This window comes from Podarcis liolepis (genome assembly GCF_965112155.1).
Source record: "Podarcis liolepis genome assembly, chromosome: 1".
Lineage (NCBI taxonomy): Eukaryota > Metazoa > Chordata > Lepidosauria > Squamata > Lacertidae > Podarcis > Podarcis liolepis.
Window position 1 is genome coordinate 59,751,850 of NC_139554.1, and position 25,375 is coordinate 59,777,224.

General features: G+C 43.0%; 1 protein-coding gene and 2 long non-coding RNA genes across 4 annotated transcripts in view; 2 read left to right on the top strand and 1 right to left on the bottom strand.

The window, feature by feature from the left end:
- The window catches only part of NAV2 (neuron navigator 2), a 537,366-nt gene that overhangs the window by 217,119 nt on the left and 294,872 nt on the right, over positions 1–25,375 (top strand). The gene's annotated exons all lie outside the window — the stretch shown is intronic.
- LOC310689229 lies at positions 1,527–23,657 on the bottom strand. Its single transcript, XR_014517411.1, has 3 exons — positions 23,551–23,657; positions 2,415–2,498; positions 1,527–1,657 (listed from the first exon to the last, which is right to left on the bottom strand). It is a non-coding gene; the product is annotated as an uncharacterized lncRNA (long non-coding RNA).
- On the top strand, positions 4,700–5,165 carry LOC310696934. Its single transcript, XR_014520792.1, has 2 exons — positions 4,700–4,834; positions 4,943–5,165. It is a non-coding gene; the product is annotated as an uncharacterized lncRNA (long non-coding RNA).

A 25,375-nucleotide genomic window follows, 5' to 3' on the forward strand; every position in this document is an offset into this window, starting at 1 on the left:
GAGGCACATACATAATTGAGCAACAGCAACCAGCACTATTTGGGAGTTTCTGCTTCATCCCTGTGTACTGTATGAAGGGGGAGCTATTAAACTAGAGTCACCTGGTGGTACCTCAGATCCCAGCACCAGGCAACTGTCTTTGGTAGAGCTGCAAGAGCCCTCTTTCCCTGCCCCACCCCTTGTGCCAGATTCTGTGGTGAGTTGTGAAAGCAGATCAGCAACATCCGCAACTGAAAGTATACGTGAGTTGGGGTGCATGACCTATGGCTTTGGGCTACATGTGGCATGCATCCTAATTTCATGTAGCTCTAGGGAGTGGGTGGGAGTGAATATCATACACACACTCAAACACACACTACCCCACACTATTTCTCCCTCTCCCTCTCTTGCATATGGGGTAGCTCTGATCCCTCCCAATGCTAGCACGTGCTCCAGAGAGATTAGTTCCAAGGGACTGCAGCCCTCAATGTAAGGGTGGGGGGAAAGTTGGCCGCCCCTGTGATACAGAGTTTCTGAGAAGTGTTCTGGCTAGTTTTGCTCTGCTTACCAGGAAATCTTTACTGAGATAACATGTGAAAGTCCCTCCTTGTATGTCTTTCTTTCTAGGTTTCATGTCATGCAGAGGAGAATAATAAGCTGAGCATCACTTCATTTATTTTCTTCCTTTTTCCTTTGTATGTTGACATAGACCTAAGAAGACCCTTAACCGGTTCTGTGGATGCCTTCTGTCTGAGCATGTGTGGGATTCAGCAGAGTTTGTGGTTCCTGTCCATTGTATAAATGTCCCAAGATACCTCAGCCAAACATTACAGATGATCATTATTTCAAGCCGGCGGCCTATTTCCATACAGCCCTGCTCCTTTTATAAAACATGAAGTGTGCCGCTCTTGACCTGAGTCAAGAAGGATTCCCAGGGAACAGCTCAGTATACACAAAGCAGTGTTACAGGTTTAAAGTAGCACTGTGCCAGTGAACAGGCTGAATGGAAGGTTTTCAATTTTTAATAGCCCAAGTTCAAATTATGCCTGCAGCCATAACAACAAGGGGCTTTGTTCTTGTCAGATCTAGCAAGCTGAAGAGAATCAAGTTGGCTTAGTGGGTGAATCAGAAATCTCAAAGAAACATTCAGGTTGCAGAACAAGTGACATGCGTCATTCGATGGGTGCCACTCTTCCCTTTTGAGCCCAGTCAGTGCCACCACACTTGTTCACAGCCAAGGGGTTCCTTGTTGCTAAAGCTGCTGAATGAATGAATGAATAAGGGGTTTGCATTGTTGTTAAAGACTTAGTATCATTCCAGAGAACAATTCAGAGCTGCATGCAAATACATGAAAATAAAAACCTGACTGCCACTTCCTGTGCCATAGAGAAAAGCAGGTTTGGGAAGGGACAATTAAAAGTGGGAGAGTGGCAGGGAAGTGTTAGTGCCTCACCTGTGTTTGCTTGTCCATATTGCTTCCTTCCCCTTTAGGCTTCAGACCCATGTCTGCAAGTATAAACACAGATCTTCATGCTCATAGGGAAGTGTGTGTGTGTGTGTGTGTGTGTGTGTGTGTGTGTGTGTGTTCAGCAAAAAAGCAGTGGAGGGAGGGAGCTTGAGCACCATTTCTCTTTACCACTGCTCTGCTTCTAACTGTACTTCCGGAAATGGCTTTTCCCTTTAAAAACAAAAACAAAAAACAGCTGCTACAGTTTTGTTACATGCATTCATGGGTAATGGGTAGCATCAACCTAAGAATAGCTTGGCCGGACTCCAAATGTAATAGATGCGCTCTAATATATTTTTATTCTGCCTAATTTCAAATCTCTTTCTGCTTTGATTATTCATTACCCATCCCTATAGGCTTTTGAACAGTTGCATACTCTTATATGCAAGATTTCCCTCCCCCCCAAAAAATGTAGTGGTAAATCTGCATTTAAAGTAAAGAAACCTCTATCATCCATCTCATTTACTTCTCCCACCTTTCCACCTACATAGGACCCTCAGAATAGAAAACCTTAAAGAATACCATTACTATGACACCAGGTACTTACTTAACCATCACAATACCAAAGGCTATTTCCTGGGCTATATTTGGATGAAAATAAATTTAAAAATTCATGTAAATATGGTAGAATTTAGATTAGGAGTTCAGCCAGTTTTTTCTAGCACTTTTAAAGAAAGTGGTTCTTGAGCTGGATTTGCAAGAAGAGACCATTCAGCCACTGGACAGAAAGCTTAAATAATATATAAACAGATCCAAGATCTGCATTTATTATGCCCCTTCCCCAATCCCAACACACAGTAGATTTTTCTGAAGATGTATCTATTAAGATGAAGGGAAAGGAATCAATTTCTTCCTAAGGCTAAAAAATTCAGGTCAGCAGTAGGCTGACTTGCCATGGCGATCTGTCAAGGTCTTGCTGTTTCCTCACCTATAACCCAAGGCTACAGACAGTGAGTTGTAAGCTTTCTTCTGCTCCAAGACAGATGTCTCACTTGTCCATCAAGCAGATTTCCTGAAAATGTGAATAAAGACAGACTGTCATTAGGATACAGGTCAGTAAATCAGTGAGCAGTTTGCTGGAATAGACAACAGAGGCATGGCAGGAAAGGAGGACTGTCAGGCAAATTTTTGTTAGTCTGCAGTTTATTTGTTCCAAAGCAGGAAAGAGATTAGGACACATTCCCTAGACATTTATTTTCTTTTATTTACAGCTTTTGCCAAATACAGCCTAAGAATGAAACAGCAGAAGTAGACATAATTATATACCGTAAATGCTGCACAGTGTGCCCTGAACCTCTGTGGGTGTGTGGTTCATAGAGTCTATGTGCAATGGGGGATCAGGGGATAGGTTTTTTGCTTAAATCATTGAGGCTGGGAGTAGGCTGGATCAATGGGACTAGCTGGATTGGAAAAGACCCCTCTACCTGAGACTCTGGGGAACAACCGCTAGGCAGACTAGATAATAGAATCATAGAATCATAGAGTTGGAATAGACCACAAGGGCCATCGAGTCCAACCCCCTGCCAAGCAGGAAACACCATCAGAGCACTCCTGACATATGGTTGTCAAGCCTCTGCTTAAAGACCTCCAAAGAAGGAGACTCCACCACACTCCTTGGCAGCAAATTCCACTGTCGAACAGCTCTTACTGTCAGGAAGTTCTTCCTAATGTTTAGGTGGAATCTTCTTTCTTGTAGTTTGGATCCATTGCTCCGTGTCCGCTTCTCTGGAGCAGCAGAAAACAACCTTTCTCCCTCCTCTATATGACATAATAATGCTGACCTATAAAGATTAGTGGTCTTATCCAGTACATGGCAACTTCAAATGGAAGTCCCAGTTCCAGGGACTGTCCATCCTACTTTACAGAGGGGAGTCCACATTTGAAGCCCTCTTTTGAAGATGTTCTCTATTTAAAGACTGCCTGGCTTTAGTTTGATTTACAACATAGAAATTGACATGTTGCACATTTCTTACAAAACTTTGTCCTTAATTCTGGTGATGTGGTTCTCTTTTTTTGGCAATGCATAACCACGCACTATTGTCTTAATTTCAGGACTGAAGTTTTTTGTCCCATTCAAATGCCAGGTGGCCTTTTGTCAGCATTTCAGTATTTCTCAAATTAGGACGAGCTTCCAGTGGGTGTAAATTTTGGTTACATGGTCTTAATCTGGGCAGGTGATCACAGACATGTGAGTCACATATGAGCCACTTTTGCCTACTAGGCAACAGTGACACATGAAATATGCTGGTGAAAACTGATCAAATGCCTGAAGTGTTTTGTAAAACACGGTAGCTTAAGTCAGTCTACCATTTTTTTGTGAGAAACTGCTGGGTTTTCCAGACTGGATTTCACATGTGGCTCAGACTACACTGAGCTAATAATAATCTACATACTTAGAAGCAAAGGACCCAGCAGCCTATCTTGTCAGAGAGGGACGACAGCAGAGAATCCGCATGGCTGGAGCAGTTATTGGAGTGTGCTATGGTTGTAAATATATACTCTACACCCTGCAGATCTACAGGAGACTAATTTGGGATAGCCACAACTGCCTCTTCCCAGAAGGGAAACACATTGCCATCTATCACTCTGCAAGTCTGTGATTCTGTATGCACTAAGGTCCTTCTAAGTGGGTAGATCCAGCTTTGTCACTGGAGACCCAGATAGCCTCTGTAGCCTTACATTAGCTTAGGCTAGTATGCTACCTGCAGCCTGTCCTGTTTTTCCTCCACTTTCCTCACAGGTGAATTGTTCCAACCCCTTAATTATTTGGGTTGCCCTTTTCTGATTCTACCGCAGGGGATTGAGTCAATGCTATCTGTAGTACTTTGCTCAATAGACCATGTGCCTATATTACCTATAGAAGAGTGCTCTCCTCAACTCCTTTAGGAGTTGATGGTTTATTAGAACTACGTCAGCTGAAATGTTTCCTGATCTGGCAGCCTTACAGTCCAGGCACTGCTGCAGAAAGGAGAAACAGGGATATACCGTATTTTTTGCTCTATAACACGCTCCCAACCATAACACGCACATAGTTTTTAGAGGAGGAAAACAAGGAAAAAATATTCTAAACGAAACAGTGGATGTATGATTTTTGTGGTTCATGCTGTGACCACAGACATGTGATCTGACGGTGAGTTTGGGGTAGCCCAATGCAAAAATCCTGAGGATCCATGTGGATCCGTGCTTTGTAACCACGTTTTTGCACCACTGCGGCCTCAGGCAACAGTGGGTGCGTGATTTTTTTGGTGCAAGCTGTAGCCATGGACATGCTATGTGATCTGATGGTGAATTGGGGTGACGCAGTGCAAAAATCCTGAGGATCCATGTGGATCCGTGCTTTGTAACCATGTTTTAAGTGGGGAGGGAAGGAAAAGCACTCAAGGGACAAGGAACATGCGTGGGGTGGGTGGAGAAGGATGCTGTTAATAATGCAGATGAAGGGTATAAGAGGAGAAGGCTCTTATAAGAGGAGTGGGGAGGAGAGAGAGACAGAGAGCCTGCTTGCGAAAAACTTTGCTGCTATTTAGCGAGTGGGAAGGAGGGAGAGACAGAGAGCCTGCTTGAAAAAACTTTGCTGTTATTTAGCGAGTGGGGAGGAGAGAGAGACAGAGAGCCTGCTTGAAAAAACGTTGCTGCTATTTAGCGAGTGGGGAGGAGAGAGGGACAGAGAGCCTGCATGCTTTAAAGGAGCCAACCGGACAGGAGCCGCTTACACTCGTGTAAGCGGCTCCTCTCCTCTCCCGCTTTGCTCCTTTAAAGCAAGCAGCCTCTCTGTCTCTCTCTCTCCTCCCCACTCAGCGGCTCTTCTCCCGCTTTGCTGTTTCAAAGCGAGCCACGGAGGAGGGAAGGAAGGGGAACCATGGATCCTCTGCTCACGACTGCAGCAGATCCCCCCCACCATCCGTAGGCATTCGCTCCATAACACGCACAGACATTTCCCCTTACTTTCTAGGAGGAAAAAAGTGAGTGTTATGGTGCGAAAAATACGGTATATCCCAGCCAGCCATCACAAGCCTCCATGTGCATTCTTATTGGGAAAGAATGTTAATATTTTTATTGTAACATTATTGTGTAAGTCTGTTTGAGGAAATGTCTCTGGGTTGTTTACTTCTCAGTGACTACTACTCACAGCCAATATCCCTTCCACTTAAAAAAAGGGGGGGGGGGGTTCTGCAGATTAACTGGAGTTGTTTTCTGATTTGACAACAGAATTTTGGATATGACTACCAAGACTTTACTGAGAATTTATAGGTTTCTGGCTGCTAAATGCATTCAAAGCAATTGTGTTGAAGTATGAGCAAAATCCATTATAAAATATATAGCAAAAAAATTATAGCAACAACTTTCACACACATAATTATACTGTATTTTGTGTTGTTGGCCCTTTGAGACATCTGCTGTCAACACCGGCAGTTAATAGATACAACTTTAATGATGTGACCATAATTTCGGCGCACTTTGTTAAGGACTCTATGTAAGTCAGTCATGGGGAACCAGATGTTGTTGGACCACAGCTCCCATCTTTCTTCAATATTGGCCTTGCTGGAAGTAGGGCTGACATCAATTGGTTATACAACAATTCCTCTAGAGCCACAGGTTTCCTGTGCCTGACATACAACAAGCAAGAGATAACTTTGCCAGGATTATTCAGTAGTGATGTTTTCTTCCTCTGGTCATTTATGTATTTCGTTCCCCCAAATAGCAAGACTAATATGCAGAAGAAAGAAGTATGGTGCATTCCCTCTAAAGGCCTACAGCTCCAGCAGCATATTCCTATAGTGCTCCACTACAGAGCATACTCCACTAGCTGAGTTTACTTTCCTCAGCTTTCCCATTCAGCTTCCCACCTAAACCCCTCCTCTGAGACCCAGTGTAATATAGCTGTTTGTTGGACATAGACCGGAGAGTCCCAGGTTGAAAACCTCTCAGCCTAAGCCTTGAGGCGGTCGGGGGTTAAGGATTGCAGTTATTCCTCATTCATGAGGATTTCCCACGAATTGCTGGTTACATTTGTATTGTATGGTGCAGCGCCTTTATTAGAAGAAATGCTGCAATTGACAGGTACTACATACCTACATACATACATGCACAGCAGGTGGCGCTGTGGTCTAAACCACAGAACCTAGGGCTTGCCGATCAGAAGGTCGATGGTTCGAATCCCCACGACAGAGTGAGCTCCCGCTGCTCGGTCCCTGCTCCTGCCAACCTAGCAGTTCAAAAGGGTGTCAAAGTGCAAGTAGATAAATAGGTACCACTCCAGTGGGAAGGTAAACGGCATTTCCGTGTGCTGCTCTGGTTTCCCAGAAGCAGCTTAGTCATGCTGGCCACATGACCCAGAAGCTGTCTGTGGACAAACCCCAGCATCCTTTGCCAGTAAAGCGATATGAGCACCGCAACCCCAAAGGCGTCTGCGACTGGACTTAACGGTCAGGGGTCCCTTTACCTTTACCTTTACATAAATAAAGACCTAGTTAAAAATATTTATTTATAAATGTATGGCTCACCTCCACAGTGTACAAGAAGACAGCACAATACACCATACCTGCAATACTGAGCATAAACAATGACTGATTTGAGCCACCAAGGTCTGCTTGCTATAGTCCAAAGTTGCTATGTTTCTCTGCCTCTCTCTTTGGACATTCTTAGATGTCTTAGAGCTGGCCCCTTTTGTCTGACATGGTTAATCCTGAAAAATTGTGTTGATTTCAAGTATGACTGCTGGCAAAATATGCTAAATCACTGCCCGGGCCAACTCTCTCTACTCAAGGGAGTTATAACATCTAACTTTAATAAGGGACATCTTAATAATAGAAAAGTGCACAGTCCTAGAGTCATGATTCACAAGTGAGAACTGGGCATTGCCCAATTGTTTTCACATGAGGTGACGGAAGGTCTGGTCCCACCATTTCTGGATCCATTTATTAGCTGAGTCACCCACGTCTCTCCATCGCCAAATGTACGTATAATTTATAGCAATGCAGTCTGGAGAAAACTTGTCTGGCTTGTAAAACATCACCACAGATCACTGCAGTGAACAGTAGCAGCTAATGCTGAAGATCAGGGCCTCTTTATTGTCAATGAGGTTTACATATCTGAGATTATTATTATTATTATTATTATTATTATTATTATTATTTATACCCTGCCCATCTGGCTGGGTTTCCCCAGCCACTCTGGGCAGCTTACAGCACATAAAAAATTGTAAAATATTAGTCATTAAACCTTCCCTAAACAGGGCTGCCTTCAGATGTCTTCTAAACATCAGATAGTTGTTTATTTCTTTGACATCTGATGGGAGGGTGTTCCACAGGGTGGCCGCCACCACCGAGAAGGCCCTCTGCCTGGTTCCCTGTAACTTCGCTTCTTGCAGTGAGGGCTGCCAGAAGGCCCTTGGCGTTGGACCTCATTGTCTGGGTTGAACAATGGGGGTGGAAATGCTCCTTCAGATATACTGGGACAAGGCCGTTTAGCTATTAGGGCAGCAGAGAATCAACCTGCATCAGTTTGTCTTGAGAGAAGTTATGTTCTCTAGGGTTGTTGTTGTTTTTTGTTTAGTCATTTAGTCGTGTCCGACTCTTTGTGACTCCATGGACCAGAGCAAGCCAGGCACTCCTATCTTCCGCTGCGTCCCACAGTTTGGTCAAACTCATGCTGGTAGCTTCGAGAACACTGTCCAAGCATCTTGTCCTCTGTCATCCCCTTCTCCTTGTGCCCTCCATCTTTCCCAACATCAAGGTCTTTTCCAGGGAGTCTTCTCTTCTCATGAGGTAGCCAAAGTATTGGAGCCTCAGCTTCAGGATCTGTCCTTCCAGTGAGCACTCAGGGCTGATTTCCTTCAGAATGGATAGGTTTGATCTTCTTGCAGTCCATGGGACTCTCAAGAGTCTCCTCCAGCACCATAATTCAAAAGCATCAATTTTTCGGCGATCGGCCTTCTTGATGGTCCAGCTCTCACTTCCATACATCACTACTGGGAAAACCATGGCTTTAACTATACGGACCTTTGTTGGCAAGGTGATGTCTCTGCTTTTTAAGATGCTGTCTAGGTTTGTCATTGCTTTTCTCCCAAGAAACAGGCCATGTTTCTAGGGTGGCCATGGCTAATTTCTGGCCTTCCAGACAAAGACCTGTGTGCTCATCAACAATTAGCACAGGGAATGACTTAGGTTTTGAGCTTTGTTTGGTCATTTACTTCTGGATGATACAGCAGGTCATTTCCTTGATTACTGCTGCTTCACCTCTTTCCTGGATTCTACCTAGACTCTTGCTTTCTTTCCTGATCTTGTGACTCCAGTTTTGCATTAACCAATCATTCCAGTCTTAATCTTTGCAGATCCACAACCTACCCTGAAGGACAGATTTCCCTGGTTTTGACACTTTTAGAGCAGAATACATTCCATGTTCTCCTCCTGCCCCCTTTTGCTTGGGCTTAACATATTCTGATTTTCTTGCCCGAACTGTCACTTGGAATTAGTATGTGAACGTGTGCATATTGGCTACCATGTATAGTTCCCATATCGGTTGCTGCAGGCTGACCCCATCCTGATTCTTTGCCATCAGTGGTTAAGAGTGTAAACAGCCATAGCACAGTGATAGCACATGCTTTCTAGGCAGAAGGTTCCGGAGTCAGTCCCTGTCACATTTAGTTAAAGGGTCAGAAGCAGTAGGTCTAGTATAGACCTCAGCCTCAGATCCTGAATAAAGAAATAGGGTCGCCAAGTGTACTGCTTTGTATAGAAGTCAGTCTTCTGTATGAAGAGCTTTCTGTCCAAGGCCAGTTTAAAGATAAGGAAAAATAGGAAGGAAAATGAAAGATCTTGAAGTTGGTCATCAGTGGTTAGTACCTGGAAAGCAAACTGAGCTGGAACACAGGTTCCCTGGTCACAATCTTCCCTACTATGGGAAGATATATTATTTCTGTTTAAAAAGGAGCAGCTTGGGGCAGAGTTGCAGCAATAGCTTATCAGAAAGGGAGTCACTGTGATGTATCAGGAGGAGCAAGGCAGCAGTGAGGTCAGGGCTACATGGGCACACATTTGGAGTCAATCTAGCACTCTCGTTGGTGTTCCTGTGCAACCCTAACTTTCCTACCACCTTGCCTTTCCCTCCTAGTATGCAACAGTGACACCGCTGCCAGGAAGCTGTTACAGCAGTTCTGATTACTTACCGGGTAAGACACATTTATTACTTATAAATTACATATGCAAATTTGACCATACAAATCAGTGCCCTTTTAAAAAAAATCTCTTCTTACGTTGATCCATTTCCTCTTTTTAAGCAATGAGTGGCCATGCTATAGAGCAGGGGTGGAGAACTGGATTCAGCTGGTGAGCTGAAACTTTATCTCCCCCTTCCTCTATGGTCCAAGCCCACACACTTGTCAGTCACCTGTCAATTATGCCAGGTAACTCATTTTTGCCTGCACAATTTGAAATTAAATTGCATGGGCTTTGAAGCCCTGGCAATCAATTAATTGTTGGTGCTTCTAAGTGCTGTATAGGGCTCTGTGGAAGCACCAATGACCAGTTGATCGGTCCTTGGTGCTTTAATAGAGCATTGCAGGACATTTTAAAGCCCTGACAATTAGCTGATAGTGTAGCACAGAGCAATTAATGGTCTGACTCAATATAAGGCAGTTTCATTGATACGTTTATATGACCTCCCTTAGCTTCGACTGGTATGTTGACAAAGTTTTATCAGTCTGCAAATGAACATTTCTTCCTACAAATCCTTGCTGTTTATCCTTGTGGATAATTTAGCTCCCTGCATAATGTTTGCATAACTCTTGTCCTCCCACCCACAGAGAAGCTCTGCCTAAGAGGAAGTAGCTAGATGGGCATATGCCACAACGGCTGCTTGGGAAAGCTGGAATCACTTCAGCTGAGACAAGCGGAAAGACGACAAGGTGCTTACTGAAGTGCAGCCTTTCCGGAATCACCACAGCCTAATCTCTTGTGCACCGTCTGCTATCAGTTAATCCTTCCTTACCTTATGCTCTCACTTTATGTTTTCCCCATCTGACATGGGTTGTAAGTGTTCTCGTCAGAATAAGCCATGTCTTCAACATGTTGTAGAGCAGACTTCCCTCACCAGATGTTTGCAACTTACACCATCACTGACTATTGGCCATGCCGGCAGGAGCTGATGGGAGTCTTAGTCCAAAACATCTGGAAGTTGGTAGGTTGAGGAAAGCTATTGCAGAGCATACAACTGCATGCCTTTGAGTCTACATTAATGGTGTGTTGCTACGGCTATAGTTACTGCGGCAGATTGCTATAGATCATTGATGTAGAGTCTGTAACCTGCATGCTAAAAGTGTCACAAATAGTAGGTGTTGGTGGCAGCATTGCATTAAGACTACACCTATCTGCTTCTCCTACACTGTGCAGCTGCTCAATGAACATAGAGGCAAAACCACACAAAGATACAGAGGGGGAAGTAGATGTACACTCAAGTGACTTTATCTCAGCTGTAAACTTGACTTGTTGCCCATTTTTCAGCACTCTGTGCTGAAAGTCAAAGTGGTGCCTTCCTGATGCTGGGCTACAACTGTCATCAGCCCTGGTCAGCACAGCCATTGCTTCGGTGTGATGGGAGCTATAGTCCAACCATACCTGGAGAATATCACCACCAGCTACCTCTATCCTAGACCATTGGCAACCCTGGCTCGTTACAGAGTGTCTTGAATGATTTTTTTAGTGAATTTGTCAGTGTCACGTTCACACTTCATTATTTTTTTAAAAAAACCCCAAGATAGAAATGTAATATGTGAATCATAGAATCAAAGAATTGTAGAGTTGGAAGGGACTCCAAGGGTCATCTAGTCCAACCCCCTGCAGTGCAGGAATCTCAACTAAATCATGCAAGCCAGATGGCCATCCAACCTCTGCTTAAAAACATCCAAGGAAGGAGAGCGTAACCACCGCCTCTTGTGGGAGTCTGCTCCACTGCTGAACAGCTCTTACTGTCAGAAAGCTCTTCCTGATGTTTAGTCAGAATCACCTTTCTTGTAACTTGAAGCCACTGGTTCATGTCCTACCCTCTACAGCAGGAGACAACAAGCTTGCTCCATCCTCCAAGTGTCAGCCCTTTAGATATTTGAAGATGGCTATCATATATCCTTTCGGTCTCCTCTTTACCAGGCAAAACATATCCAATTCCCTCAACTGTTCCTTATAAGGCTTGGTTTCCTGACCCTTGATCATCTTGGTCACCCTGCTCTGCACACCTTCCATCCTGTCAGTATCCTTAAATTGTGGCTCCCAGAACTGGACATAGTACTGGACCACAGGTGTGGTCAGACCAAGGCATAATAGAGCGGGACACTCTACTTCTGTTGATGCAGCCTCCCTCCATAACCTTTGGAGGAATAACCTTTGGAGGAATAAGTCTTTGGGTCCAGGCAGCGCTTCCTCGGCGTAGGCTCTGCTCTCACCCTGACCTGGCCAAAGAAATTGCAGAGTAGCAGTAGTAGCGGTCCTGCTTACGTGTGAGATAAAGGGATAAATCAGTCCAGAGACAGTCCGTCCTTATCTCTAGTAGCTTTATTTACAGAGCAATAAATTACATCAGACACCATCGGAGCATTCCGGCATCTTTGTGCTTTCCAAAAGCACTCTCACAGCAGCCTCTAAGTTGAGCTGCTTCTCTGTCCGTTGCAGAGACAGATCTGAAGAGCATCAGAACAACATCCTGTGACACACTTCTCTGCATGGAGCTCCTCCCACCTCCTCCCAGATCCAGATACAGGACACCAGTGAGTTTTAACCCTGTCAGTTCCAAACTCCACAGTCAGTATCCTTAAATTGTGGCTCCCAGAACTGGACATAGTACTGGACCACAGGTGTGGTCAGACCAAGGCAGAATAGAGCGGGACACTCTACTTCTGTTGATGCAGCCTAGAATAGGATTAGCTTTTTGTTTTTTGTTTTTTTTGCTGCTGCTGCTGCTGCTGCTGCAGCAAATGTACCTGGTGAGCCAGGTGTCCCCCATCTTCTATCTGTGCAGCTTGTTATTCTTGCCTAAGTGTAGAACCTTACATTTGTCCTGATTGAATTTAATTCTGTTTGTTTGGGCCCAGTTCTCCAATTTGTTAAGGTCTTCTTGAATCCTGATTCTGTCTTCAGCGGCATGGCTACCCCTTCCAGTTTGGTTTCATCTGCACATTTGATGAGCATCTCTTCAATAACCTTCATCCGTCATTTATAAAGATGCTGAAGAGCAACTGGCCCAGGAAAGAACCCTGCAGCCCCCCCCCACTTGTCACTTTTTTCCTGGATGAGGAAAAAGGGACCCTCAGCTGTCAACTTCCAGAAAGACTTTTGAACGTGCAGCAGGAAACCCTGCATCTGAATAGATACTCTTTCATCATTGGAGCCAGAATTAGATCCTTGGAGGGGTAAAGTCATCACTTTCATGATGATTATTCCATTTCCCAGAATGGGAAGGGTTCTCATTAGCTCAGACTTGGGGACAACCCAGAATTACCCTTGAAGTGTTACTAAATATTACTGTTATTACTGTACTTGTCAGATCTGGCTGCTAGTCACATCAGCCTTAATTCCTTTGAACATCAAACATCGGATCATTTTCCCTAATGCAGTATTACCAAATTTTTGCATTTCATAAAAGATAAAAATTAAAGAATCCTTTGCCCAGCAGTGCAGTGACTCATCTGAAAGTCAGAGGATTTACAGTTTAAACTGACTAATGTTAAGTGCCTGTTTTCTCAGATGTTTCTGGCATACTTTAGCTTAAGCAGCCTTCCTGGATATTTTGTTTTTATTCAAATTATAGAAATGTCAGAAAATATATTGTAGCCTCCCAAAAGTAATTGAGGGTAGTAGAGTCATTGGGCACCAACCAACCATATGTAATATGATTACACTTTGAAGCCTCTTCTGTGGTCTTATTTTTTCCATGTTATTTATGGCTGTGTAGCATTATTATTAATATTTAATTATTAAGCTCAGTGCTTTAGAAATGTGCTGAACTTGACAGTTCCAGAGACTGAAGGAATAAGTGTAGCTGTGGACACATGCAAACATGGTTGTGAAGGTGGAGCAACATTGAGTTCCAAAACCCATGGTGGCTACATAACATAATGTGGGGAATTGTGAAAGATAATTACATGAGGGAAATGCTTAATTATTCTCCTACTCATTAATTCTCCTGCTGGAATCACCCCACCCCAGGCCCTGAGTAAGGTGAAGGTGAGAACTGTATCTACAGTAAAGGGTTTCCACTCCCACTTGCCAATTCTACTCTTTATTTTTACATATTTTTACAAAATGAGCAGCTTGGGAAATGTATTCTCAGTGTGCAGTTGTGTCCTGAGCATCCATCTGTCATGTTGGTGCTCTCAGCATTCTTCGGACTTTCCAAACCCAGAAAACACCTTTTAATCCCAACATGTAACAAGAGGAGGTTGTTGTTGTTGTTGTTGTTGTTGTTGTTGTTGTTGTTGTTGTTGTTGTTTTATTTATACCCCACCCATCCAGCTGGATTTCCCCAGCCACTCTGGGCGGCTTACAGCACATAAAAAATTGTAAAACATTAGACATTAAAAACTTCCCTCAACAGGGCTGCTTTCAGATGTCGTCTTAAAGTCAGATAGTTGTTTATTTGCTTGACATCTGATGGGAGGGCATTCCACAGGGTGGGTGCCACTACCGAGAAGGCACTCTGCCCGGTTCCCTGTAAGTTCACTTATTGCAGTGAAGAAACTGCCCAAAGGCCCTCGGAGCTGGACCTATGTAGTGGTTACATAGTGGAGGAATCACACTTTTTAACTCCACTGCTATGCCACAGATGTTATGTGCGCTCCTACGATTCAGTCCTCCATCCGTCCATGAATTGAACAAAACTGGGTGGAGAGCTGTTGAAGTGCTCAGGCTAGCCACCCCACTGCAACTGTGCCGAGCAGCACACTCCCTGCTGTCTGCATAGTAGGAGCAATCAGAATGGACCCAACTGATATAACGATTCCTCTTTTGTATGGAAAAATTCTATGTGCATGCATTGTAGAGAGCCCCTTTTCAAATATGCCAAATGTGCAGACTGTGGGATTTATTGCCCCCAGCTGTGTTGGTTGTGGGCAGGGCAAACCCCTACAGCATCACAGCCTGTATCCTGCATTCTTTCATGAAACCAGTGGTGGTGGTGGGATTGTGCCCCAGTGGACCACCCTCCATTGACTATGCAGTGAGGTTCAGGACTTTATTTGGATAGAAGCCTAGTTTTCATAAATAGTAAATAAGATGGTAAATCTGTCCCTGGGCTGTGCCACTTCATATAGCTCAGTTCCCCTCTTTTAAAAATTACTTCCACATAGGAAATCATAGATGTCAGGAAGATACCTCTTGCCTGGTCTTATCCCTGAGAGTTTTGCACTTTCACATAGGTATTCTCCACTCACATACCATTTTATAATTTGATAGTTGTTCCTAATCAAAAATGTTTCCTAATCTTTAACATGAGCTCGTTTGATGTTGGGGGGGGGCGGAAATTGCAGGCGCTGTGAACTCCACTTCTTAACAGATGTCTTTCTCTCAGTATAATGCCAGATTTCCAACCATCTGCAGCTCTCTATTGAAGGCAGGATGGATTCCAGTTTTCTTGGCCTTTTCTGTTTGTATCAAATACTAACAATGGGAATGTAGGGAATGCAAATATACTTCCCAATTGGAATAGAAATATGTTGCTTCTTTTCTTTCCAGAGACCAACATTCATCCTAAAGATACCAAATGTATGCCTTTTTAAGATTCCGCATGTTACATCATACCTTTAGTTTCACATAGTGCATAATATTTAGAATATAGGTGTTTGGATATATGGCATAGAAAAGTATTGCTCTAAAGGTTTACTTTAAGTTTAACAATTCAGGGTGGGATTTCATTGTTCATTGAACTCAGGTTAATAACATTTGCAGAACTGCCAATTAAAGAGAAAGCTTGCTTTTAAACCACCTTTCAGTATAGGTGGCCTATAGTGGTTTGTGCGAAAATATAAATTTATGGTGAATTGGCACAAGCTATTCTCCTTGGATCTGAGTTTATGGGATTTCTTTTGGCCTCTGTAGATTTTATTTTTTTGCATATGTGCATTCTCAGTTTTTTGATCATGGACTGAAAGTCCAGGACCATATTATTAAAGTAGCATTTTTCATCAAATGATATCTGCCCTATTGCATGCATAGGTAAAAAAAGGTAAAAGACCCCTGGATGGTTAAATCCAGTTGAATTTGACTATGGGGTGTGGAGCTCATCTCCGCTTTCAGGCCGAGGGAGCCGGCGTTTGTCCGCAGACAGCTTTCCAGGTGACCAGCATGACGAAACTGCTTCTGGTACAATGGGAAATTGTGATGGAAGCCAAAGTGCACAGAAACACCATCTACCTTCCCACCTATTTATCTACTTGCACTTGTGTGCTTTTGAAGTGTTAGGTTGGCAGGAGCTGGGACAGAGCAGCAGGAGCTCAGCCCATTGTGTGATTTCGAACTGCCATCCTTGCGATTGGCAAGCCCAAGAGGCTCAGTGGTTTAGGCCACAGCGCCACTTGTGTTCCACATGCATAACATATTTAGCAATAGAGGAGTAAATAAGGTAAAGGTAAAGGGACCCCTGACCATTAGGTCCAGTCGTGACCGACTCTGGGGTTGCGGAGCTCATCTCGCTTTATTGGCCAAGGGAGCCGGTGTACAGCTTCCGAGTCATGTGGCCAGCATGACTAAGCCTCTTCTGGTGAACCAGAGCAGTGCACGGAAATACCGTTTACCTTCCCACTGGAGCGGTACCTATTTATCTACTTGCACTTTGACATGCTTTCGAACTCCTAGGTTGGCAGGAGCAGGGACCGAGCAACGGGAGCTCACCCCATCACGGGGATTCGAACTGCCGACCTTCTGATTGGCAAGTCCTAGGCTCTGTGGTTTAACCCACAGCGCCACCCATGTCCCTAGAGGAGCAAATAAGTAACAACGAATGCTCTTTTCACAATCCAAGAGCAGTGGAGTAATGATAAATTCTGAAGTGCATGGTGACTTTATAGCTACAGCCACAATGGGTGTCCAAACATACAGACAACTGTGTTTGTTGGCCAATGCATACACACCCCACTCCTCAAAGAGCAGCAGTACACCACATAATGCTCAATTTTAAAGGATTAGCTGGTAGTCATAGAATAATGAGCTGGCAAAGGGTGACAAAGTGCAATCCTATGGGTAGTTACCTGACAATAAGCTTCATTGAATTCAGTGGTGCTTACCTTTTGACTACATAAATTCAACTTTTAAAACACATGGAGCTTTAACAAAAGTTCTTCAGCCAGCTGAAATGCAACCTTGAGCTTCTAATTAGATCAGCTGCACCGGGCGCAACATCTGGGAGTTAGGGGGTGCAAATCCACGGGTTAGAGGGCGCAAATCCACGGGTTAGGGGGCGCAAATTACTTGCCTTGCCCCGGGTGCTGACAACCCACGCTACGCCACTGGATCAGCAAACAATTTTTCATGGAAGCATTTACTCTTTAAAATGCTAGTATGAACTGGGAACCCTACCAAGAGAAGCACCCAGCCTTTGTTTTATTAATTCACACATTTTTCTACTTTCTGTGTGCTAATCTGTCACAGACATTGGTAAAACCTGAAAGCCTTGTTATCACCCCATTCACTTAGCAGAGTGAAGAGTACAGAAAGACTTTTCTGGTGCTCCTGCTGATCACATCATTGTTCCTGCTCTGCAAAAAGGTCCTGGAGCTGCCCTTCCGCCGCATTCTTGCTCCATACACATTGCAATGTTGGAATTACAGACATTAAGAAGAAACAAAATTGCACAACTGGCACAGCCCCCAAATGAGCCTGTAATGTTCAACAACAACAATAGCAACAACACGTAACATGTCTATGTGCATTGCCATACAAGTGTCTCTGGAGCTGAAGTCCTCACCTGTAAAGGCTACTGCTTTAGTATCTCTAGATTCACCAGCACTGCCTTTTCCCATCTGATAGAAACTGGTAATCTCTGGACCCATTTTCCCTCAGAAAGGGACTGCCATCATTTCTGTCTTAGGGTTAAAAGTCAAGTCTTGGTAGGATGATTTCTTTGGATACAGCCATTGTACGAGGTACAATAATCTTGTAGCCTTTCCTTTAAAATAGAATGTCCGAGGACGATTTTTCAGTTTTCTTTCTGAAATATTTTGCCTGTGCTTTTTAGGATTTACTGCTACTATCTTCAGGCTCATCCTCTCTTTCCATTATGTATGCAGTATTTTAGCAGTGGTGCTCAATTACGCAGCAGGGTGTATTTAATGGCACAGGCTATTTTAAAGAATTTACAGCTAGACTGGCTGCTGCTTGCAAAGCACCGAGGAAGAGTTTAGGCTAATACAAGCTTTAGAGGGAGCCATTTGTGGGCAAATTGCCTAGATAGTTTGAATATAAAGCCAAAAATATTTGTTATAGCCCATCCATATGTGATCGTATAAAGCAATTATACAGTTAATAAAAAATCTTTTGGAATTGGAATGACTGTCTTGCCAAAATACTAACTGATAGCAGGTTTTATTTTAAGATAGCCTATTTCATTTTTGCTAACTAATCTTCTATCAGGCAGACATATGCACTTATCTTTAGCCAGTGTGTTCAGAATGTTGGACTAGGACCTAGGAGACTAGGGTTCAAATCCCTCCTTGGCCATGAAGCTTACAGGGTGACCTTGGGCCAGTCACTCCCTTTCAGCCGAACCTGCCTCATAGTATTGCTTTGGGGATTAGATGAGGAAGGGGAAAACCAGGTAGCTTCTGGGAGGAAAGCTGGTGTATAAATGTAATCTATCAATCAGCTAGAATTTATAGACTTCTAAAGAAAAGCAGGCACGTTCTGAGAAAGAGGTTGAAAAACGACAGTTTCTTTCACAGGGGAAGAAAACTTCTGAGCAATTTGAAGGGCAGATTTAATCACAGCACTGCTTAAAAGAGTTATAACCCAATTACGGTACATCTGCTCGCTCTTCCTATGCACCATATTAAGATAAAGACCAATGCAGGCTTAACAGATTGGATCCAGACTAACTCAGTAATGCTTTCGTTCCATTAATATCAACAAGTCATGTTAGCCATGACTAACAAGTCCGCTTTATTTAAGTGAAGTTAAAGTATGACTGGGGATGCGGGTGGCACTGTGGGTAAAACCTCAGCGCCTAGGGCTTGCCAATCGCATAGTCGGTGGTTCGAATCCCCACGGCGGGGTGAGCTCCTGTCTTTCGGTCCCAGCTCCTGCCCACCTAGCAGTTTGAAAGCACCCTTAAGTGCAAGTAGATAAATAGGTACTGCTTTATAGCGGGAAGGTAAACGGCGTTTCCGTGTGCTGTGCTGGTGCTGGCTCGCCAGAGCAGCTTCGTCACGCTGGCCACGTGACCCGGAAGTGTCTCCGGACAGCGCTGGCCCCGGCCTCTTAAATGAGATGGGCGCACAACCCTAGAGTCGGACATGACTGGCCCATACGGGCAGGGGTACCTTTAACTTTTACTTTAAAGTATGACTAACCCATCTGGGTCTAACTATGGCTTTTACACCAGCCTAACTACCTACCACTCTTTGCTTCTAGCCTGATAAAAAGTTCTGGAGAATTCAGAAACTTGTTCACCATTCTGTAATTTTTTTCTGACGATATTGCCCTACTATGGATTTTGGTTCAAGGTGCAAAGGAGCCATATGAGAAAAGTTGTTGAAGCCCCTTCAGGGAGCTATATCCAATATTGTAAGTTGCTTTGATGCTGTCAAGATAAAACCATTTTGATAACAGAAAACTGGTATAATTTAGATGAAAGTGCTGGTGCTGTTTAATATTGTCCTCACTGAAGCCTGTCTTAACATCTACTTCTGATATCAGTTAAGTGGGAATTTTGGGGCAGTGTTAGGATTTTAGTGTTTAATAAAATCCTTCCATCCAGTGGATTGCAGTAAAATTTAGCTCCTGTGCTCAATTGTAGGTTTATGCTTTAATATTTGGACTTTGTTGTGATAGTCTATATGAGGAAATATTACAAAAAGAGTTGTCCATGAAAATGAAGCTCTAATAATAATAATAATAATAATAATAATAATAATAATAATATCTTTATTGTCATTGCCCCCTCTCGGGGACAACAAAATTACTTGGCTGCTCCATCCACCCAGGTAGGGCACTCCACACAAAATCAAAACAACTATAAAAACACTAATTAAAACAATACAGTATAATACAGCAAGGAAGATTAGATGACTTTCAAGTCCAGGCTTCCCATTCAGGGCCGAGATCGCTCTGGGGAAGAAGCTGTTCTTAAGACAGCTCGTTCTTGTCTTCATCGTCCTGTATCTCCGTCCCGACGGCAGGAGCTCGAAGAGACAGTGACCAGGATGCGATGGATCTTTTACTATGTCCAGTGCCTTCCTATGGCACCTTGTGGCATAAATCTGCTCTAAGGTGGAGAGTGGGCAGCCAACAATGCTCTCTGCTGCCTTAACAACTCTGCACAACCCCAACCTGTCCCGGGTAGTACAGCTTCCGTACCACACACATAAGCCATAAGTGAGCACGCTCTCAATGGCACAGTGATAGAAGGCAAGCAGCAGTTTCTGCGGAAGATGGTTTTTCCTTAGAATTCTCAAAAAGTACAGTCTCTGCTGCGCCTTCTTCACAAGCCCCCTTGTGTTGACACTCCAGGACAGATCCTCTTGTAATTCAATGCCCTTCAAATGAAGAACATATGTTAGTAAGAGCTGAGATTTAACTTTGTCTTTTTTGTGCTTGGGTTGCTTTAATAAAGTTTGAGTGCTTCAAGTCATTATTTCATTTTGAAAATTAATCTGGGAAAAGAAAGGTGATTTAGAAACCAAATACATATTGTCCTTGCTTTTCATGTTTTCACGGTCCAATTATCACTGCTATTTATATGCCGCTTCTTAGGATAGCACTATTTCCCCTTTTTCTTTTATGCATAACCTTGAAAACCAAGGATGCTGCAGGCCAGAACATTATTATCAGCTAGTATTAGTGGTTGTTGTTTTAATCAGAAAATATTAGTGGTCCCTGGTGTCCTCAATGAACAAAAGGTGTGGCTGCTTTCTGTCCAGAGAAGGCATACAGGCAGCAAATGATGTGGGTGAACCATTGCATGTTGACCTGTCATGGAGAGATCAATGGTTATACATGGATACTCCTTATAATACCAAAACTGTAGGGCAGGAGGGAATAAGATTTCAAGGAGCCATCTTATGATCAATACTCTCAGGCCAGTGAAGTTGGGTTGCCTCGAGGCTTTTATACACCTTCCTATCCTTGTCTCTGATCTCCTGAACCACTGTCAAATCATAGACAAGGAAGCAAAATGGTAGTGGAAATAAATAGGCCAATGTTATTATCCCACCCTACAAATTCCTTTATTGACACCTTTTCACCTGCTAGTGCAGCACATTCTCCTCTGTTTAGCTAAATTTGCTTGACAGCAAATCCAGGTGGAGAGAGCTTTAGTTTTAAATCTGATGTCATTACTTTCCTGGAGAAATTAACATGTGAGAGAGACTTGAGACAACATTATTTAAAACTCTTTGTTTTGAATTCATTTTAAGGAGTCATTTAAATATACCTTTTGGCCTACAAACAAAACTACTTACAGTTCTTGATGCATTGCATGACTAGTCATTGCCAAAGAGCTGCTAAGGAGTGGGTTGCATCTTGCAGAAAGATTAGGATGTGTGATGTAACTAATGCATTTTCCACAGATTCTCCTCTGTTGGCGTAGATACATATAATCTGAGCAGATCTGCACTTAAATTGTTTTGGGAAACACTTTGAAATAATGAAAGGGCTGTGGCAGAACATTTAAACCATTCTCTGTGCAAATGTGCATAAATTCTTGGTTGCAGCCAAACTAATCAGGAACAGCAACATTCCTTTCAACAAAGAGAAATAGGTACTTATTTTATGTTAAGGCAGAGGTTGTCTACCCTTCTGGACCAGTGGGCACATTCTGAATTTTGAGAAAGTGCAGTAAGCACCCGTCACAGAATGACAGCTTTAGGGGCATGGCACAACACAAAACTAGACAGAGTACAGTCATTGTCAGCTATGCCCTGCTGGTCCTGATTGTGAAGTTCACACGATATTGATTCTGCTAGACATACACAAAACTTGATGCTGTTACAACCTAATGACAACAGGGCACATTTTCCAGTACCAGGTAAAATATAAAAGGTGGCTTTACTGCACACACACTCTCTTGCACTGGCAGCACAAAAACACATTCACCACACACATAGAGGCCACAGACATACATGCATCTCTCCCACTCCCAGATTCTCATATGCATCATATGTATACACAGCCACATACACATCTCTTCCTCTCACTCAGACCACACACACACACACACACACACACACACACACAGAGAGAGAGAGAGAGAGAGAGAGAGAGAGCACACATTCATTCATCCTTTGCCCCTCTGTCTCTCTCAAACACACTACACATAAATACATGTGTGAATTTTGTACATTAATATGCATTTTGAACACTAAATCCTAAAATGCATTGACTTTCCAAAATGCTTGAAAAATTGTGAAGTCTAGTGAAGTCTGATCAGTAACATCCTGCCTGATGAACAGATGTGTATGTCTGGTAAGCTTCAACATAGTTGCACATCTGGTAGTCACTAGCAAACTGCATATCAAGTTAGGAAATACTGTACTGTATACATCTTTCAAGTTACTGAAGTGCAGCTGCTAGGAAGTGCAAGACAGAGACAGTTCATGAGCTTTCAATGGTATGGTAGAAATGCCTGTTCTTACACTATGTGAGAGTTTTTACATTCTATGTCTATTGCTGCATTATCTTCAGTGGTTCTTGCATTATATATTAAAATATATTAAATATATATATTTTTAATGGTTTTGACCTTTAAAGCCTTATGTAGTTCAGGATCCCAATACCTCAAGGGCCACCTCTCCCCATATGAATGAACTCAGACCCTGCAGTTGTCATCTGGCACCCTTCTTTGTGTGCCCCCTCCTCAGGAGATTTGGCGGATGGCAACACAAGAATTGGCCTTTTCAGTGGTGGCTCTCTGCTTATGAAATGCTCTCCCTGGGGAGCCTCACCTGGCACCATCATTGCATAGGTTTTAGGTTTCAGGCAGAAACATTTCTTTTTTGCCAGGCCTTTGGCTTTTAACTTATCTGTGGCATCCTTGAGTGGATGGGATGTTTTGATCCTGCCTTTTAAAAACAGGGTTGCTTTGTTTTCTTTTATACTGATTTTAAAGTAAGTGTGTGTGTGTGGTAAAAAACAAAGAAACAAAAAAAACAGCCAATAAATCAATCTATCAACCTATGATATGGTTGTCATTATTATTTAATTACATTTCTATCTCACCTTTCCTCGCAAACAGCAAAACAGCAAAACAGCAAAAGGAACTCACACACACACACACAAAATGTTACTCTTCATAAAAGATGACCAAGGAAGGGTGGGGATGCTGTCCTCCTATAGTGACATTGCTGCCACTTATCAGGATGGTACCCACCCAGCATAGGGTCAGAGTAGCAGTGCAGTTGAGGCTGAGTGGGTGCACCAGTGGAACCAATCTGCCCCTCCCACCAGTTCACCCATGCAGCCCTGACTTAACCCTTTCTAGCACTGTCTTGGTACCATGCAGTAGCAACACCGCTGGCAGAAAAGTGGCAACACAGAACCATCTTACTGCATGAGCTGCTCCTGCTCCCCACCCCATCATCATGGATGGGCAGGGCTGCAGCACACAGAATTATTATTATATGCCCATCATGGTCTCACATTTGAAGTATTACTGTAATGGTGTGCAACACAACCATTCCAGAATAGCACCACCCTACTCAAACATTCTAAGATTGGGCCATTTTGGAGCTTGCAACAGAAGAGCAAGCTATAAGGCTGATAAAAATTACAGGTTATGCGCAAGTGTGTGAAATAGTACCAAAACAGGAAATGCCACTTCATGAAATGTGACAAGGACAGAGAAATGAAAGAGGGAGAAGAGAAGGTCCTTACCCTTTCCAAACTATCTTCTTCTGAAGCAGTTTTCTTTATATTTGAGTGTTGCTCTTGAGTTACTATAAAATGTGTTGCATGGAGTTTGACCCTGATGATTATAGAGCTTCTTGTCTCCAAGACTAGGCTCAGGAAGAAATGTGTTTTTGTTAGTGTCTTATGTTTTAGTCAGTAGGTGGCACTGGACTTAGTTATAGCTTAGTTATAGAATTAGGAGTTTCCTCTTTGTGCTTTATTATTGTGCCGAGAAAAAAATAATCTTGCCTGGCTACTTGGTTTGTATGTTCTTCTTATGGCTGAGTGAGCTGCATGAAGGTAGAATAACAGTATGAGAAACAGAGCTGTGGATTAGTGATGAATGCTATGGAGAGAGGGACTGTTGGGGAGAAGGTGGTGGAAATGATCTGCTGTTCTTGGTCATGTCAAGATTTTGTTATATTGCTGCCTTTTTTTCTTTTTTTCTTTTTTGCTCACAAGCATTATCCATACTTGCTTTCTTTTGGATACCTGAGCTGTGCTTTTGATGCGGGAACTTTTATTATGGTTCCTCCAACATAATCTTTGTATGGTATTAAATGGTTGCTTAAGATCTCAAAGAATATATTCAATTACCCTTGCTTTATTCTGGTGATTGATACTTATGCAGTATTAATTATCTAGTTAAAAGTTCAAGCCAAAGCTCATTAACTAGGAAATAAGTTCCACTGAACGCATTTGGACTTAGGAGTTGACACACATGTACTTCTGTTTTTCAGTTTAGCCATCAGTTCAATCTTGTGCGTGCAAACAAGAATCATCATTGTTAAGCCATTGGTAATCCTATTTAAACCACAAGATATCACTAGTATCTGTGTAATTATCCAGATTCATTTCCATATCCTTTGCCACTTCAAAACAGCACTTACTTGCTGCAGAGAGGAATTTGGAATAAGATACTGAGGATGTTGGTTGGGAGGAAAGAATCTTCAGATTTAATATGTGTACATTTAACTTGCATAAAACTCCACATGTTTTACTGAGACCAATTAGTTCAACTTTATCCATTCTCAAATCCTTGTGATCCCTTTTAAGATACTTATATACACAAGAAGATCTCCCCTGTAGCGTCTTCATCTTCATACTGTATAGTCTTAAGATCATTATTGTGGTTCCCATTAACACAGCAAAGTCCTTCTACATGCCGGTTCAATCCTGAAGCTCTTCCCATTTCCTCCTCTTAAGCTTGTGCTGCGAAGGTAAGAGCCTCAAAGTGGACTCGAAATGCCAGTTAAGTCCTTCAAGTTGGCTTTTTACCATGACATAATCATTCCTTCCGTCTTGTTCTTAAAATGTAGCTTTGACTGCACTGCTGGAAGGCAGTCGGTTTCTCTTGGCATGGCAGCCATGTGCTCTGAACCCTTTACCTTTGGCAAGAATTCTGGCAAATAAACTCCATCTGCATTGCAGTCAGAGTGCAGGCATTTGAGACCCATAAAAACTGGTTCAGCCCACTTGCAGTGTAAAATCCAGCAGCAATTGCTGCTACATTAGGCTAAGTAAGTAAAAGAGCTGCTTGAATTTTTTTAAAAAAATAATGTAAGGCTCTGATTGATTGACTGATTTTTGAAAAGACTAGCAGGACTTCAGTAAAAACTCAGTTGGAAGTGTAAGGTTGTACAGTACTCGGAGCATTTTGATATAGTCATGACCTAGTGGCATCAGTTGTACATGCTAAGCTCTATGTCTCAAGCTCTAGGTCCCTTTCACATTGTGGACTACAGTGAGCCATAACTGTGATATTTGTATATTTAACTCAACAGAGAGGGGAGAGAGAATCCAGATGGGT